The sequence below is a fragment of the Sapajus apella genome, unplaced genomic scaffold (assembly GCF_009761245.1).
Source record: "Sapajus apella isolate SASKATOON/1434 unplaced genomic scaffold, GSC_monkey_1.0 scaffold66, whole genome shotgun sequence".
Taxonomy (NCBI): Eukaryota; Metazoa; Chordata; class Mammalia; order Primates; family Cebidae; genus Sapajus; species Sapajus apella.
In genome coordinates, this window is record NW_022437006.1 from 6618390 (window position 1) to 6635530 (window position 17141).

General features: G+C 39.5%; 1 protein-coding gene and 1 pseudogene across 2 annotated transcripts in view; both read right to left on the reverse strand.

Moving 5' to 3' along the window:
- PRICKLE1 (prickle planar cell polarity protein 1) overlaps nt 1-17141 on the reverse strand; it is a 127058-nt gene that overhangs the window by 101135 nt on the left and 8782 nt on the right. The window lies entirely within an intron of this gene.
- LOC116530409 lies at nt 15088-15968 on the reverse strand (annotated as a pseudogene). Its single transcript, XR_004259978.1, has one exon. The product of XR_004259978.1 is annotated as a 40S ribosomal protein S3a pseudogene (transcript).

The window sequence follows — 17141 nt, forward strand, 5'->3', positions numbered from 1 at the left end:
TGGGGAACCCTGGCCAGCACAGCACATCTGGCCTGAAGCTTGAGGAGAGGAGAGGGGAAGTGGGGCAGACATCAATTCTGGAAGTTTTAAAATAGGGGTTCTTCAAACGCTAGTCAGCCCAGGCAAGTTGGAGGGATTGGGGACAGCAGTGGATGAAGGAAGGATCTGGGGTCACGTTGAGAACCAAGAAACTTAAGAAAATATTTCTCTCAAGGGGGCTGTGTTTTGGGGAAAAGGAGAGTACAGCAGGGGATGTGGGATGCAACTGTCCTACCTCAATCCCCCGCCCTAAATTGGTACTTTTTCGAAGGTGATAAAGGCTATGATGAACTGGCATTTAATAAAGCAGCATGAAATCAACAGCAGATCCCTAAAAGGCACAGGGACAGGGAAAAGGTAACCAAAAAGGGAACCATTTCTATGGATTCACTACCCCCAACAACCAAAGCAGCTGTATAGAGCTTGGCCAGTCCTTCCGGTTTATCCATTTGCTTGGTGTACTTGTTTACATCTGCTTTTTACTTTTGTTAATTGCTTTTCATCCACATCCAGTTTCCCTATCTTCTTTCTCTCTCTCTCTCTTTTTTTTTGAGACAGAATTTCACTCTTCTTGCCCAGGCTGGAGTGCAAGGGCGCCATCTCGGCTCACGGCAACCTCTGCCTCCCGGGTTCAAGCAATTCTCCTGCCTCAGCCTCCAGAACAGTTGGGATGACAGGCATGTGCCACCACACCTGGCTAATTTTGTATTTTTACAGGCGTGTGCCACCATGCCCAGTCTCTTTTCCTCTTTTTAAGCCAGCACCGACCTCAGTCAGGATCCCAGAGGCTGGTGAGACAGGAGCGTGCTGAGGACACACTGGGCTAAGGTACTGAAGGAAGAGCCACACTGACCTCTGGGAGCTGTGAGGGCTTTGTTTCAAGTCTACTGCTTTGAAGTCTGATTCTGTGACTACTATATTCTCATAAAATGAGCCAGAACAAGGAACTGGAAATGGGAGGAGGGGGAGGAAACATGTGATTGCACCCTGCAAGATATGGGACAATGGAAGCCAGCCTGTGTGGCGAGATGGTCAAAGGCCAGGGAGAAACCGGCAGGAGGTTCATGAAGGGGTGCAGAGCAGGCTGTCGAGGGCTCTTAGCAGAAGCACATTTGGAACAAAGATGTGATATCATGAGATCCTCATTTTGGACAGAACACTCTGCTTTGTCGAACAGACCAGAAGCCTGGATTTAGCTGGGTAACTGAATGGGATGGAAGAATGGAGAAAAGGGGGAAGTTGGTTCCAGAAATGTCCAGGAGGCAAACTAGATGGGACCCATGGTTGAATGAATGTGGAAATGAGGAGTTAAGGATAACATCCAGGTTTCTAGTTTGAATAACTTGGTAGTTGATGAAGCTACTAACTTAGAAGGATAGAGACAGTGGAGAAGGTTTAAGGTTGGATGATGGCAAGCAGCAACTGGAGGGGGAGGTGGCCGTGAGACAGAGAGGGCTCCAAGTGGGGGCCTCAGGCAAGCTGGTATGGTGGACCAGACCTGCGTAAGAAGACCTGGATTCTGAGCTGCCTGCTAATATTCAATAATTGTGTGACCAGGGATCCTCCCAAGCATTTGAAATCTGTTTCTTCACTTATAAAATGAGACAATTGACCTACAGGTTTTCTATTAGGATTAAATGAGAATGTGTGTAAAAGTGTTCTTAAACTCTGAATCTTTAATTAAATTTCTTTCTCTCTCTTCCATCCATCAAACATTTTGTGCTATTTCAAGCAGGCACCAGAGATAAGGAAGTGGACAGTGAGTCTCACTGGGATTGATACCATCATCAGGGTCTGGTGTCCTAAACTCGACTTTTCACTTGAGAAACATTTATTTACTCATCAAGGAAAGAATTTTTGAGTCACTATTATATGCTTGGTTCTAAAACAGAAAGTCTTAATACTGCAATTGTTTTCCTCAAGGACCTCAAAGTTCAGGGTGCAGAAAATAAAACATATGAGGGGCAAAGAAATGATTAAATATTATTTAATATTACTATTTTAAATAATTATTCACAATGGAATTAAACTGGCCTCATAGGGGGATCAACATACCTTAACAAAAAGACCAGCAGATTGAGCCTCTGTACCCTCCTCTAAAACTCCTTAGCCAAGTATACAGAGGTTGTCAATCCAGACGATCTCTTGATGGATCAAAGTTCCTTGATGGATACTATCAATTATTGAACAAATAGTTCCCGAATACACATTCTGGGCCAGGTATTCTTTTAAGGGCAGGATATACTTTTTAATGATTTCTAATATTCCCCAAAAGTCCACACTGACTCCTTATGAATGGGCTGCACTTTGTGAACTTGCTTTATAAAGACTACTACGGAACGCCTGGAGCGGTGGCTCAAACCTGTAATCCCAGCACTTTGTTTGGGAGGCCAAGGCGGGTGGATCACAAGGTCAAGAGATCGAGATCATCCTGGTCAACATGATGAAACCCTGTCTCTACTAAAAATACAAAAATTAGCTGGGCATGGTGCTACGTGCCTGTAATCCCAGCTACTCTGGAGGCTGAGGCAGGAGAATTGCCTGAACCCAGGAGGTGGAGGTTGCAGTGAGTCGAGATCGCGCCATTGTACTCCAGCCTGGGTAACAAGAGCGAAACTCGATCTCAAAAAAAAAAAAAAAGAAAGAAAGAAAAAGAAAAAGACACAACACTACTACGGTACAGTCTGCTATAGAAATTTTCAGTCTTGCCAGATGATTATCTCTGGAGTATTTCTCAAATGGAATTAAATTTTTGGTGTGTGGTTATTTTTTAAAAATACTTCAATTTTTTTCCCAAATCACATTCATCTCTATCTGTAGTACAGGAGCAAAGATATCAATGTCCCAGAGAGAAGATGAGAAGTATAAGCCTTATCTTCTTTAGGTGGGATATGCATTCCTCTCTAAACACATGCACATACACACAGATGAAGATAGCTCATGGAGAAAAATAACCCTTGAAAACCTTCATTTCCTTCTCCACAATCCAATGTTTATAATTCCCGATAATGTGTAATTTGCACAACTTTAGTGTTTCATAAATGTTCACTGTGAATGAAATCTGGTCCAATAAATACCTACCTGGATATAAAACTAAAGAAAATAAATTAACATATAAACCATCCTTGAGATCTGCCTACAATCTGCTAATATATATAGCATTATTTTCACTATGCTTTGAAAAATGGGGAACACTTTTTGCATTATTTTATTTTATTTTACATATTTTTTTGAGATGGGGTCTGGCTCTATAGCCCAGGCTGGAGCTCAGTGGTGTGATCTCAGCTCACTGCAGCCTCTGCCTTTCAGGCTCAAGTGATCCTTCTACCTCAGCCTCCCGAGTAGCTGGGACCACAGGTGCATGCTACCACACCTGGCTAATTTTTATATCTTCTTGTAGAGACTGGGTTTCACCATGTCGCCTAGTCTGGTCTCAAACTCCTGAGCTCAGGTGACCCTCTCACCTTGGTCTCCCAAAGCGCTGAGATTGCAGGCATAAGCCACCATGCCCAGCCCACATTATTTTAAATAACAAAAATCTCATGGTGTAAATACTAATTGAGCAGCATGAGAAAGCACATAGGGTAAGGTGGCAAATGCGCTTGATGAATAAAATGAAATAACTGTAAGCAGTATTTTCAAACAGTTCATCTCAGATCAGCGAGGCAATTTTATTCTGTGTACATCTTAAAAACCATTATAATTCAGAAGAAATATACTTTTAATTTAACTTGTTTTTATAGATTTAGGGGGTACAAGTGCAGATTTCTTACATGCATATATTGAATTGTAGTGAAGTCTGGGCTTTTAGTGTAGCCATCATCTGAACAGTGAACATAGTACTCAATAGGTAATTTCTCATTCTTCAACCTTCTACCCTCCCACCTTTTGTAGTCTCTAGTGTCTACTGAAATGTATTTTTTGATATAAAAATGATAAGAAGAAAGAAAAAAAATCCATAATCCATAGTCCCATCTCTCAGAGACCAACACAGACATACCAATACAGAGTGAGTGCGTATGATTTCCCATAAAATAATGATCACACCATATATATACTGGTCTATAATCTGCCTTTTCCACCTAAGTATGTCCTGAATATCCTTTTATACTACTTTACCTCTACACCTTTACTTTTAACAGCTGCATAACTTTTCGTTTTATGGACATACCATCATTTTTTCTCTAGTTATTACAGCCTGAAAAAAGCTCTCCAATGGCATCTTAAAATATGAAGTTAAAACAGGTATTAAAATACTCAGTATTTAGTTTAGCAATGGACCTTTGAAGTATATATGGAATCATTTTACATTTCGAAACAAAATTCTATAATGTGACATTAAAGTACATAATGCCCGTAAATTTTCATTTTTTGTGACACAGAGTTCAAGCCTAAGTTCATTCAGAACACAAGTGACTACTTTTAGGTAATGCATTTAAGAGGAAATGTCATTTCAAGTTTGTTGAAGACTGCCATCTAGTGCCTCCTTTCTTCCTGTTGGATGTGGAAAGATTTCTGTGAACAAGTCAGTTTAAGGATATTCTATATTTAACTATCTGGACTCATTAACTCAGGTTTTTATATACCAGTAACCTTTTTCAGCTTGTATGTCATTCTTATGGTGCCAGCTGTGGCAATTAAGGGAATCGATTGCACTGTTTCAGCAGTCTTAGAGAAAAAGTGAGGCACAGACTGAAAGAAGCAGTCATTTATCTTCCTTTGCTGACCTATGCAATTAAACATGACCCTCAAAACAAGACCGATTAACTCCTTTGTGGTGACATAATCTCTGGAACAGATGGATCAATAATGGGAACATATCACTCCACCAGGCTTCATGTTTAAGATGAGCACTGTGGCACTGGGAAATTCTGCTCGGGATGGTATAGCTGAAAGATTATGTCATCGGCTAAATAGTACAGACCCTGAAATGAAAGATCTGCAGCGGACACCTGCTACTGACTAGATAGTCACTAAGCGACCCCTGGCACTCCTTTGCGAATCGATTCAAAATCAATGTCCCAGCGTGATGTTGGGTGGTACTGTGCTAATGGACAAGCAAACTTTCAAGAAAAGCAAGGCAAAGTACGTCTCAGCCTTACAGGCTCATTAGCCAATCTGAATGTTATGTCCACCTACCTGAATTACCTTAGATGTTTCAATTAGATATAGCTCCCTTCCTTGAGTCATAAATTATGTAAGTTTCACTGTACACTGTTAAACAATTGTCATACTCTATACTTAAGCAACTACCTTCCAAATGGAATATGAAGTAATTTTGTGATAAAATTCACAGGAGCCCTAAAGTAAGAAGGCAGCTGAACTGGTTTTAGATAAAATTCCATCTGGCAGCTCAATGGATCAAGACATTTGTTTGATTTCAACAGCTCACAGAATTATAATTAGGCAATTTGAATGGCACCCATATTTCTCTTTCTAGAAAACACCTAGTTTATTCGTAAGTAAAATAAATCCTTCAGCAAAGTTCTTTCATTGCTACTTCAGTGGATTTCCAAATTCAAATGTGCGCCTTAAAAGCAAAATTCCTGGGCTGGGCATGGTGGCTCATGCCTGTAATTCCGGCACTTTGGGAGGCCCACGCGGGTGGATCACCATAAGTCAGGAGTTTGAGACCAGCCTGGTCAACATGGAGAAACCCTGTCTCTACTGAAAATACAAAAATTATCCAGGCATGGTAGTGGGTGCCTGTAATCCCAGCTACGCAGAAGGCTGAGGCAGAAAAATCACTTGAACCAGAGAGGCAGAGGTTGCAGTGAGCTGAGATTGCACCACTGCACTCCAGCCTAAGCAACAGAGTAAAACTTCATCTCAAAAAAATATTAAATTATTATATAACCTTTAACATATCTAATCAAAATAAAGAAGAAAATTTATTTTACAGCAATTATTTGTATATCTGGTAGATTATTTTTATAAGCATTTACATATTAATGTCAACAATAACTCAGTTTAATTTACTATGCAATAGCTTGTGTGAATTTGACCCCAAAGTTTGTCTGAATACAAAACTTTTAGTTTTCTTTTTTTTTTTTTTTGAGACGGAGTTTCGCTCTTGTTACCCAGGCTAGAGTGCAATGGCGCGATCTCGGCTCACCGCAACCTCCACCTCCTGGGTTCAGGCAATTCTCCTGCCTCAGCCTCCTGAGTAGCTGGGATCACAGGCACGCACCACCATGCCCAGCTAATTTTTTGTATTTTTAGTAGAGACAGGGTTTCACCATGTTGACCAGGACGGTCTCGATCTCTTGACCTCGTGATCCACCCGCCTCGGCCTCCCAAAGTGCTGGGATTACAGGCTTGAGCCACCGCGCCCGGCCAAAACTTTTAGTTTTCTAGGCTTTATTACACAAATCCCTTCAAATTGCCTCTCAAATTCTGCCTTCATCCAGCCACTGAGAAACAGAGAGTAAAATTTACCCTATTTGAGCTGTGAAAAGAGGTAAACATAATGAATAGTAACTTTTTTCACGTGTTAATATTATAAAAGAAAAAAATGCAACTATTTTGAACTGCTCTATATCATAGATTTTGTATGAGTTTCAGTGTAAAAGAAACAAAAGATCAATAAAAGGGTCTTATGAAGAAGTATTACAGGAATAAAATTGTCTCCTACAGGAATAGGCTATTGTCTCTTCCAAGAGACTACAAAAAAAAGCTAAAAAACAAAATCATTGAAACCAGCCTACAGAAGGGTGACACTGTCCAGCACAAATACAGGCTGTGGTTAAAGCTGGGGGGATCCTAGCCTCACCCTGCAGCTAGTTTGGGGCTGGTCTTGTCTGAGGAAGCAGATGAACTCCCTGGTCCTAGGACTTGGGCTTGGAAACCAGCAGGGATTGTGATGGCTTTTCAGACCCACCTCATGGACAGGAGCTTGCACTTGTTTTTATGATGCAGGAGTATGAACCCCTACTAGGAATTCAGGTGTCCTGGGTGTTCTAGTACTGATAGTAACACACAGCCTCATGAAAGTCATTTATCATCGCTGTGCATCAATGAGCTCATTTGCTATAGAGGCCAATCATCTTTTCTTCGCATTTCGGGGGTACCTGCATGAGTACATGCCCCAGCCCTGCCCCACTACATAGTGAAGTCTTCAAGGATGAAGGCTGTGGGTTACATCTTTCATTTTCCTTTAAACCTTTTCTTGTGATATAAAGGACTATGTCTATATTATGTTTCTTCAATAATTATTTGTTGAATGTATAAATGAATGAATGAGAGAGAAATTTTAAGGGTAATTTGGGCAGATTTCACAATACAATTTGGGCAGATTTCACAATACAATTAACCTTGAAAGAACTGTAAACATTTGCAGTTTTAAAAAATTATTATTAACATCCCAGATGATCTTCATCTCTACTTTGGAACATTTAAGCACAAGAACATTGTTTAAAACATATCACTAATACTTGTTGTTTTTAAAATAACATAGCACACATTTTGAAAAACCTGAGAATGGCATAAAAAATAAAATGAAGGCTCAAGGCTCATTTTATTTGTAATTCTAGCATTTTGGAAGGCTGGGTTGGAAAGCTCATTTGAGCCCAGGAGCTTGTGACCAGCCTGGGCAATGAAGGGAGACCTCATCTCTACGAATATGCATACATAGAAAATCAGTGAGGCATGGTGGCATGCACCTGTAGTCCTAGCCTCTCAGTAGGCTGAGGTGGCAGGATTGCTTAAGCCCAGGAAGGCAGGCTGCAAGTGAGCTGTGATAGCACCACTGCACTCCAGACTGGGCAATAGAACAAGACTCTGTCTCAAAAAAGAATTTTCTTTTAAAATAAAATTATACCCATTCCAATTTTAACCAACAGGAAATAAAACACTACTAACATTTTGCAAATATAAAATCTTACATAGAGTTAGTAGGTCCCTCATGCAGAGCATCAAACCCAAAGCACATAGGTTTCCTTAGACCCAGGATACGGTCCTCACTTTCTTGCATGTTTTAAAAAAAAAAAAACTGTTAAAAATCAACGAATCCAGTGAGTTCCTTGGGCACTGGAGGAATGTTTCAGCCTAAACAAACTTAGTTGTTTCTGATTGCTAATCAGACTGTACCCATTTTCACTGAAAAATTTCATGGCTAAATAAAATGCTCTGTGGAGTAGTTGACTTGAGAAATGAGAGTAACATCTGAGGGCTGCTTTAAAATATTAGAGCAAAATAACAGAACCACTTCAATGGGCATTGCCATCAAGCCAGGATCACTAAACCATGTGCATGCCAAACAGACCAACAGACAAGGAGAAGTCCACATGAGACAATTCTATGTTGGGTTGCTTTAGAGGCATACTCACAAACTCCTTCATTTTTCTCTTTATTGATTCTATTTGGCCAACTGCAATTCTGATTATACCATCCGTTCTCTTTAACTCACAGAAGTTAAGGTGTTAGCTTCTATAAATAGGCAATTTAAACATTGTTCCCAAAGACTGGGAGAGAAAGTATTTCATTCTAAGATAAAAGAAAGGCAAAGCAAAGCATAAAAGCATAACTCTTTTTGTGTTGTAATTATTATTATTTTGAGACAGGGTCTCAGTCTGTCGCCCAGGCTGGAGTGCAGTGGCAAGATTTCAGTTTACTATGGCCTCCATCTCCCATCCCAGGCTCAATCAATCCTCCCACCTCAGCTTCACGAGTAGCTGGGACTATAGGTAGGTGTTGCCACACCCAGCTAATTTTTGTACTTTTTGTAGAGATGGGATTTCACCATGTTGCCCAGGCTGGTCTCAAACTCCTAGCCTCAAGTGATCCAACTGCCTTGGTCTCCCAAAGTGGTAGGAATACAAGGCATGAGCCACCGCACATGGCTGAGCAATATTTCTTTAAAATTATGTGTGGCGGTGTATGTATCATCGTGAAGTTCTCTAACAGAGCCAAGGAAGTGGTAATACTGTCTAAATTTAGGACTGAGAAGAAAAATCTACTATTATTTATTTATCAGCATTTGTATAGACTTCTCCTGTTTGTGGTTTTTCAAGCTGTGTTGAAGGAACCAGGAACCCCACATGGCTGGAAAGAGAAAAGGGAGCTGAGGGATGGGGTTATGGCCACCAGCTTAGGGTTGCCAGGTAAAACACAGGATGCCCAGTTAAACTGGAATTTCAGATAGACAGCCAATAACTTCTTGGGGACATGCAATATTTGGGATATACATATACTAAAAAATTATTCATTATTTATCTGAAATTCAACTTTAACTAGGTATCTCATATGTGAGTGTGTTTGTAAATATGGCTGCCCTAAGGCAAACTCCTTTCCACCTCCCAACAAAAGCAATCCTACTTTACATGCTAGGGTTCCAGATAATCTTGTGTTTGAGAAAAGCATTCAGCAACAAAAAATAGTTTGAAAACCACTTTGCTGTACAAATCTGGGCAACACTTGGAACCCTACTGTCTGTGGACTTTCCATCAATAAATCAAATTACATCTGGTTATTGTGAAAATTAATTAAAGCTTGTAAAGCTCTTTGAAATTGGCATGTTCAGCCACATATGCTACAAAACATTTAGCACACGCCAGACTGCCTGAAAACATACTGATTGCTCAGTGAACAACTAGATGGCAGAAAATCTCAAAGATGTTAAATCACAGTTTTAATATTGCCACAATGAAGAATCACATATTAAAACAGACCCTTCCAGCCTAAGAAGGCAGGACCTTTCAACCTAAAAAGTGAGTTTACCTTCAGCAAACAAACAAACATTATTTGCTTTTAAAAGTACAGTGTTTATACTGTTGTGGAGGTTTTTATCAGCTGAATCATAGGTTTTTGTTGTTGCTGTTTTTTTAAGCAGGAGTTCAAGACATAACAATCAGGAAATGAAGAAAATAGCTCATCTCCTATGAGACTATTGTCTGCTATTTCTGCTTGGTAAGGTTTTTAATTTTATTTTTTAAGACTAAAAAAAAGTTTCTATGAAAACAAAACAGAGATACCAACACAATAAAACACATCTGGAGGCCACTTGGTGACATTCAGGCTTCTTTCTTTTTTTTCAACCATTGGCTTTCATGGAAAGCTCTTACAGTACTAAAGCAAATGTCATAAAAGTATAACACTCATTACATAATGTTGTCTAAACACTTGAGGCTGAAATTCAAACCTGGCAGTGAAACTAAAGAGTAAATAAGTTCAGATTGTACCAACCTAACAATGAAAAGACACAAGTGTAAACACCTGGTAGGCTGGCCAGGTGAATGGAATATTTAAGAAGGAAAGCAGATATGTTACTCAGAAGCTTAAGGCCAGCCACAGAGAAGAAAGAATCACAATGAAAGTTGCCAAAATTCATATCGTATTTCTGATTTAAACTGATTTACAAAGGTGGCAATCAATCCCTAAGAGCACAATTAATCTTATGGCCAAATAGAAAGACTTAACAATTCCAGCCCAGTTCAGTGGCTCATGCCTGTAATCCCAGTACTTTGGGAGGCCGAGGCGGGCAGATCATCTGAGGTCAGGAGTTTGTGATCAGCCTGATTAACATGGTGAAACCCTGTCTCTACTAAAAATACAAAAATCAGCCGGCAGTGGTGGCACACACCTGTACTCCCAGCCACTCGAGAGGCTGAGGCAGGAGAATCACTTGAACCCAGGAGGCCAAGGTTGCAGTGACTTGAGATGGCGCCACTGTACTCCAGCATGGGTGACAGAGCAAGACTGTCTCAAAAAAGAAAAGAAAAAGACTTGCAGTACACTAAGCATCAAGCTTGTCTAATGGTTCCTGCCTTTGTATACACTTTTCCTTCTGCCTAAACTGGCCCATTCTGCCACTCTTATAATGGCTTGGCCAAAATCCTATTTAGTCATTAAGACCCAGCTCAGTCGTCTCTTCCTCTTTGAAGCCTTCCTTACTAGTCCACACAGAAAAAATAACTTCAGGCTTTGCCTCTGTGCTACTGCTCTATCCAGTACATTTCTCTATGCCTGCCTGCCTGCCTTTACAACAATATATTGCCTGTAAGTGCTTACATGCCTTCCTCCCTTACACAACGCTGAGCTCTTGAAAAACTGAACCACTCCTATGTAATGTTTGTATTCCCAGAATCTACCTTAATGCCAGGCAAGCCACAGGCACTCAATAAAGGGGTGTTTAAAGGAAAATCATCCCCCCAAATTGAAATAAAAATGGGAAAGCTTAACATTAAATGGTTAACATGGATTTGTAAGTGCAATTTCTCTTTATTTTTCAAAGAGAAAAGAAGGCAGAGAATATGCAAAACAGCTCCCATCACTTTGAAGTGAATAAATGGTTAGGAAAAGAGGCAAAAGATGAAAGATTCTGTAGATCCATTTAAGGAGTGAGAACAATAGAAAACACTGTGAACTTCTCCTAAAGCATCTCTGCAAAAGTGTGCCAACTATACCCTGGAGCGCTAGCCTCCAGACCAAGGGGTATATGAGACTTTATTTCTGTTCCACCCTCTAACAGTCTGCTTAGAAGGCCCACAAAGGTGTCATTAAGAAATGAAATGCCTTCCTGCAGAATTTTCACACAGTCATTACCATCTGATAGCGTTTGATCTTTGAGTCATGATTGAAGTGACCCAGATTCAAACTGGTGGTTATTAATGTCACATTTATTAGTTCTTCCTATTGGTACAGCATTTCATAGTCACTTATGAATCTTCTGGGAAACACACTATGGCTCACTGCTGTGTTCATCTGAACAATTTAAAAACTTAATCTCAGATATAATACAGATAGTATAATGCTTCCTGGGGGGCCTCTTTTAACTTTGGGTGTAGCCTAATTAGAATGTGAACAAGACCTGACGTCCTAAGAATTTGCTGAAAAGTGTATGATTTAATTAATTACAATGCTACTAAAAGGAACATCCAGGCCAGTAGGTATGGTGACATGCCAACATGTGTTATCAAAGATTAATATAGGAAGAGTTTCACTAATTACTGCATATTTATACCAGCATTTATCTGGGGAGTTTGGAAGATAAGAAAGTTATTACAGTTATTGAAAATATTAGAATGGACCAGGTGTCGTGGCTCACGCCTGTAATCCCAGCACTTTGGGAGGCTGAGGTGTGCAGATCACTAGGCCAGGAGTTCGAGACCAGCCTGACCAACAAGGTGAAACCCTGTCACTACTAAAAATACAAAAAAAGAAAAACAAAACAACAACAAAAAAAACAAATTAGCTGAGTGTGGTGGTGTATGCCTGTAATCCCAGCTACTCGGTAAGCTGAGGCAGGAGAATCACTTGAACCCAAGAGGCGGAGGTTGCAGTGAGCAGAGATCGCGCCACTGCACTCCAGCCTAGGAGACAGAGTGAGACTGTCTCAAAAAAAAAAAAAAAAATTAGGAATGCAATTAAAATGAATGTTAGGTTATTTTTATTTTCCAGCAAACCCTCTCTAAGTCTCCCAAAATCAAATCCAATTTGGTCAATGGGCACGCACATTTTAAACACAATTCTAATCACAGTGCAGTGATACAAGTGAACATGCTAGTTTGAGGACTACTTTAAAAATTTTCCACATTTCCCAGGTATAAACATAATTATGCCACTAGTGTAATAACATTAGATTAATAATTTGCTCTTTAATATCACCAAATTTTTTTTTTTTTTTTTTTAGCTGTCACATTGAACTCTAAGGTAACCTATTAAACCAGACTTTTGGTCAGGGGAAGTGTATATTCTCTTAGGTTTTTAAAACATAGCTATTGTTGAATTTTAACTGGCCACACTGCATAATAAATAAAGCTGTAAGTTGCACCTGGCTCGTATGAATACTTTTGAGTAGACTGTTAAAAAAAATTCCCGTTTGGGATTCAGGTAGCGAGAATGATGAGACTAGTAATGACACCACCAGCTCACATTTGCTGTTTATTATCTATCCCCCCGAAGTTATGACCTCCCTATTTTTAGAGTCAGGTACATTTTGAGCTTAAAAAATCACCAGGCCCTCCTCACTTTACAATTGAGGAAACTGAGGCACAGAGTGGGTAAGAAGTCCAGAAAATTATGTGACTCATCCAAGATCACATGCATGTTATTAGTGGGAGATGCAATAATTATCTAAAAGCATCTAATATAGAACAAACACAAGCACCACAATATTTATGAAACAATAAAACATCATCAAACAATTTTGGTAAGCTACAAGTGCTTGCTTACTTTCCCTTCCTAATTTTTTTTCTTTCTAAAAATTTAACTGCAAACAGTCCTTTATTTAGGAACTGCCAAACTGAAGCTCCTTAGGAAGCTGCATTTTGAACTAAAAGGCAGTTTCCTCATCAGTACACTGGGATAACCTTGGTTAGACCTGCACACAAAGATGCAAGGAAGATAAATGAGATAAATCTGAAAGCGTTTTATGATTTATGATTTAATTACCCTCTAATACTTTGGAGGTATTAGTCTTATTATAGTAAAGAACCCCCAAGTTAAAACATGGTAATTTCTTTATAAATAAGTTGTCTCAGATTTTTAATAGGAAAACTGACTTACTGCCAATTTAGCTCTGGAAATTGAGACATTAAAATAATAATTTCAAGCAACTAGGTTTCCTAGCAAGCTGGTTGAAATCACTTTGAGGATTAGCTTTTCACTCCTGGAATTTAAATCAGGAGATTTTTTGAGTGAAAGTCTGTCATCCATGTTTTAACGTACATGGCAACACCACAAGCCTCTCTGAAGATTCTACCCCTATTTTTTAAGGTTACAGAGTGGCATAGGTGTATTATGAAGAAGGAAGTCACATAGCTTCCTTGTTGCAAATATTCAATCTTCTATTAATATAGCATCCCTTTGCTAGATAATTATATTTTATTGATCATGTGGGGTGTGGAAAAGGAAGGAGGGCTATTTGACCAGCATCTTTTCTCCTCTTCTACCATGTTCCTCTGGCTTTATTTAGATAAAAGAGTAAACAGCTGAGAAACTACACTTCAGCTAGGGAGAAAAAAATAATAAAACCACAAAATTCTCCAAATAAAATATCTGTCTCCTTTCTACAAATTTTAGGTAAAAACAGAATAGTGGCTACCATTTGTCTTTATTTTATTTTATTTTTGAGATGGAGTTTCACTCTTGTTGCCAAAGCTGGAGTGAAATGGCGAGATCTAGGCTCGTGGCAACCTCTGCCTCCCGGATTCAAGCGATTCTCCTACCTCAGCCTCCAGGGTAGCTGGGATTACAGGCACATGCCACCATGCCTGGCTAATTTTTTGTATTTTCAGTAGAAACCGGGTTTCACCATGTTAGCCAGGCTGGTCTTGAACTCCTGACCTCAGGTGATCCACCTGCCTCAGCCTCCCAAAGTGCTGGGATTATAGGCATGAGCCATTGCTCCTGGCCTTGTCTCTATTTTATATACAACATTAAAATGGCAGTAGACGAAACAGTACAGAGGCAACTTCAGGAAACAGGTAGCTATCACAATAAATATCTACCAGTGCTGTGAAAAAAGTACAGCAGCTTAAGAGGACTGAGGGGTGCTGGATGGTGACTCAGAAAAAGCAGGGATGCTGCTGTTTTTTACAGGGTGACCAGGGAAGTCTCTCTGAAATCAGATGACTTTTGAGCAGAGACCTGAAAGGACAGAGTGAGCTGTGATCTCATATGTCTTTTTAAAAAAATATTAAAGTTCATTACAAACAAGGAGATTTGCTGTGAAACTTCAGGAAAGTTAAATCTGCAAATATTAAGGCTTTACACCATACTTTGAACAGTTCTTAATTTATTTCAAATGATCCTTGAACTGTTTAGCTACAGTTAAGTATTTTTCCTAAAATGCCTCACAGTAGTTCTTCACATAATAACTAAAAGACAGTTTTCCAGTTATATGTGCAAACAACCCAGGTAGATAATTTGGGTAGAATTTTCCATTCTGAGACCCTGATTATTTGATTTGGCAAGGGGCATACGGTAGAAAGAAGTTACTGCTAAAGCTAGCTGATTTTGCCACTGGCCATGTCTATAGTGTAAAAGCTCAAAGGAAATTGGATAGTTAGCCAGATTTCAGAATGGTGAGTTTTAAAGTTCTTCTTCTTCTTTTTTTTTTTTTTTTCACAAATAAGACATTTTATTTGCCACTATTGTAAGTCTGAACTTTAAACAGATTCTTGGACTGGTGGTTCATATCCATCAGCTCATTCAACTTTAGCAATGTCTCGTCCCCAGTGGCTTTTCCAGAACTACTGCCTTCAGCATGAAGCGCCATGAGTTTTCCCAACTCAAACTTGGGCTTCTTCAGCATTTTTACTTTTCTAATAAAGACATGATGGAGAGGATACATAGATTGGCAAGCCTTTTCTATGTCTTTTCCAATGCTGTCTGGAATCAATTTATTTACCACTTCTTTCAAGTCGTTTGTCTGCACCTCTCGGGTCATGATTTCCATCATCTTCATCTGGATTTGGTGGACCTGTTGGTGCTGAGCATAAGAGGTCTTCCGTATCTGATTGTTGCATTTTTTAGTAAAACCAACACAGAACAGTTGAAGCAAGTAACCATCGGTAGCCTTGACATCAACATGAGCTTCAGTCATTGTCTGCCATTTTTTGACCACATAGTTTGCCACGGGTAACATCCATGCTGTGGAAGTTAGTCAGGCAGTTTTTGCCCCGAACATCTTGGGTAATCAGCTTGAATTTCCTAAATGCAACTTCATCATTCTGCAAATCAGAAAGACTAACTTTAAACACTCGACCCTTGAGGCCATCAGAGGCAATTTTGGTTCCTTGGGTCCTGGTGACTAGCATCTTTCCAATATTTCCCATATTGAACATAGCGGGTGCTTTCACATCATACCAATCTTTCTTAGAAAATGGATCAACCACTTTCTTCTTGGCTCCCTTTTTGCCGCCTTTCGTAAGGCGCTTGTTCTTGCCAACCGCCATGATGCTGCTGAGAGAGCCAAAAGGGCAGACGTGGAAGTTGCACAAGAATTTAGGCCTAAAGTTCTTCTTTTAATTAAAAAACAAACAAAACAACAAAAACATCTTCCAAAATGGCAACCAACAACAACAAATCAAGGAAAGTAGGTATCATATGTCTTCTTTATTATTACTATTATTATTATTATATGAGATGGAGTCTTGTTCTGTTGCTCAGGCTGGAGTGCAATAGCGCCATCTCACCTCACTGCAACCTCTACCTCCTGGGTTCAAGCGATTCTCCTGCCTCAGCCTCCCAAGTAGCTGGGGCTATCAGTACATGCCACCACTCCTACTAATTTTGTATTTTTAGTAGAGACGGGGTTTCACCACGTTGACCAGCCTGGCCTCGAACTCCTAAACTCAGGTGATGTGCCTGCCTTGGCCTCCCAAAGTGCTAGGATTACAGGCATGAGTCACCATACCTGATCCCAGATATGTTTTAAAACCTTTACAGTGATTTGGCCAGATTATATTTCTTAAATTGACATGGAAAATTGAAATTTATTCATTCAGCAAATATGGATGCTCGAAAAGTGAGGAAACACAGGATCAATTTATTTTTCAACAGTATGTTAATTATACTTTTGAATAATATGCTCAACATCTTTTTCTGTCAACTTCCAGCTATGTCTCCAGTTGAAGTACTTCCAAATGTAAAGCAATGAGATCAGTTGTTAACCTGGAGAAAAATATAATAAATGTACCATGGAGTATGCCTAAAGTCTGGAAACTGAAGGAATATAATGTATTTATTATGTTTTTTTTTTCAGATAAACAATTATGCTTATTGATTTAAATTTGGAGATACTTTGTGTGAGAGGCATTTAGAAGTTGACAAAATATATATTGAGGATATTACCTGTAAACATAACAGTATATATATTTTAAAGTTTCTTGACTTCTTGGTCTCCCTGTATTTGTCAAGTGTCTACTATGCACCAGGCACTGTGTTAGCATGGGGTATGCAATGGTGAACACACATGGTTCCTTGTGATTAGCGTCTACTCACAGGCAGAGAACACAGATGTTCATTTCCAGGCTAAAATGACATCTATAATATTTTGACAGCAAAATACCAATGACTACTTTTAAGGAATAAAAGCAGTCATTAAGAGGGAATGAATGAACAAAAGAGGAAGGAAGGAAGGAAGGAAAAGAAGGAGGGAG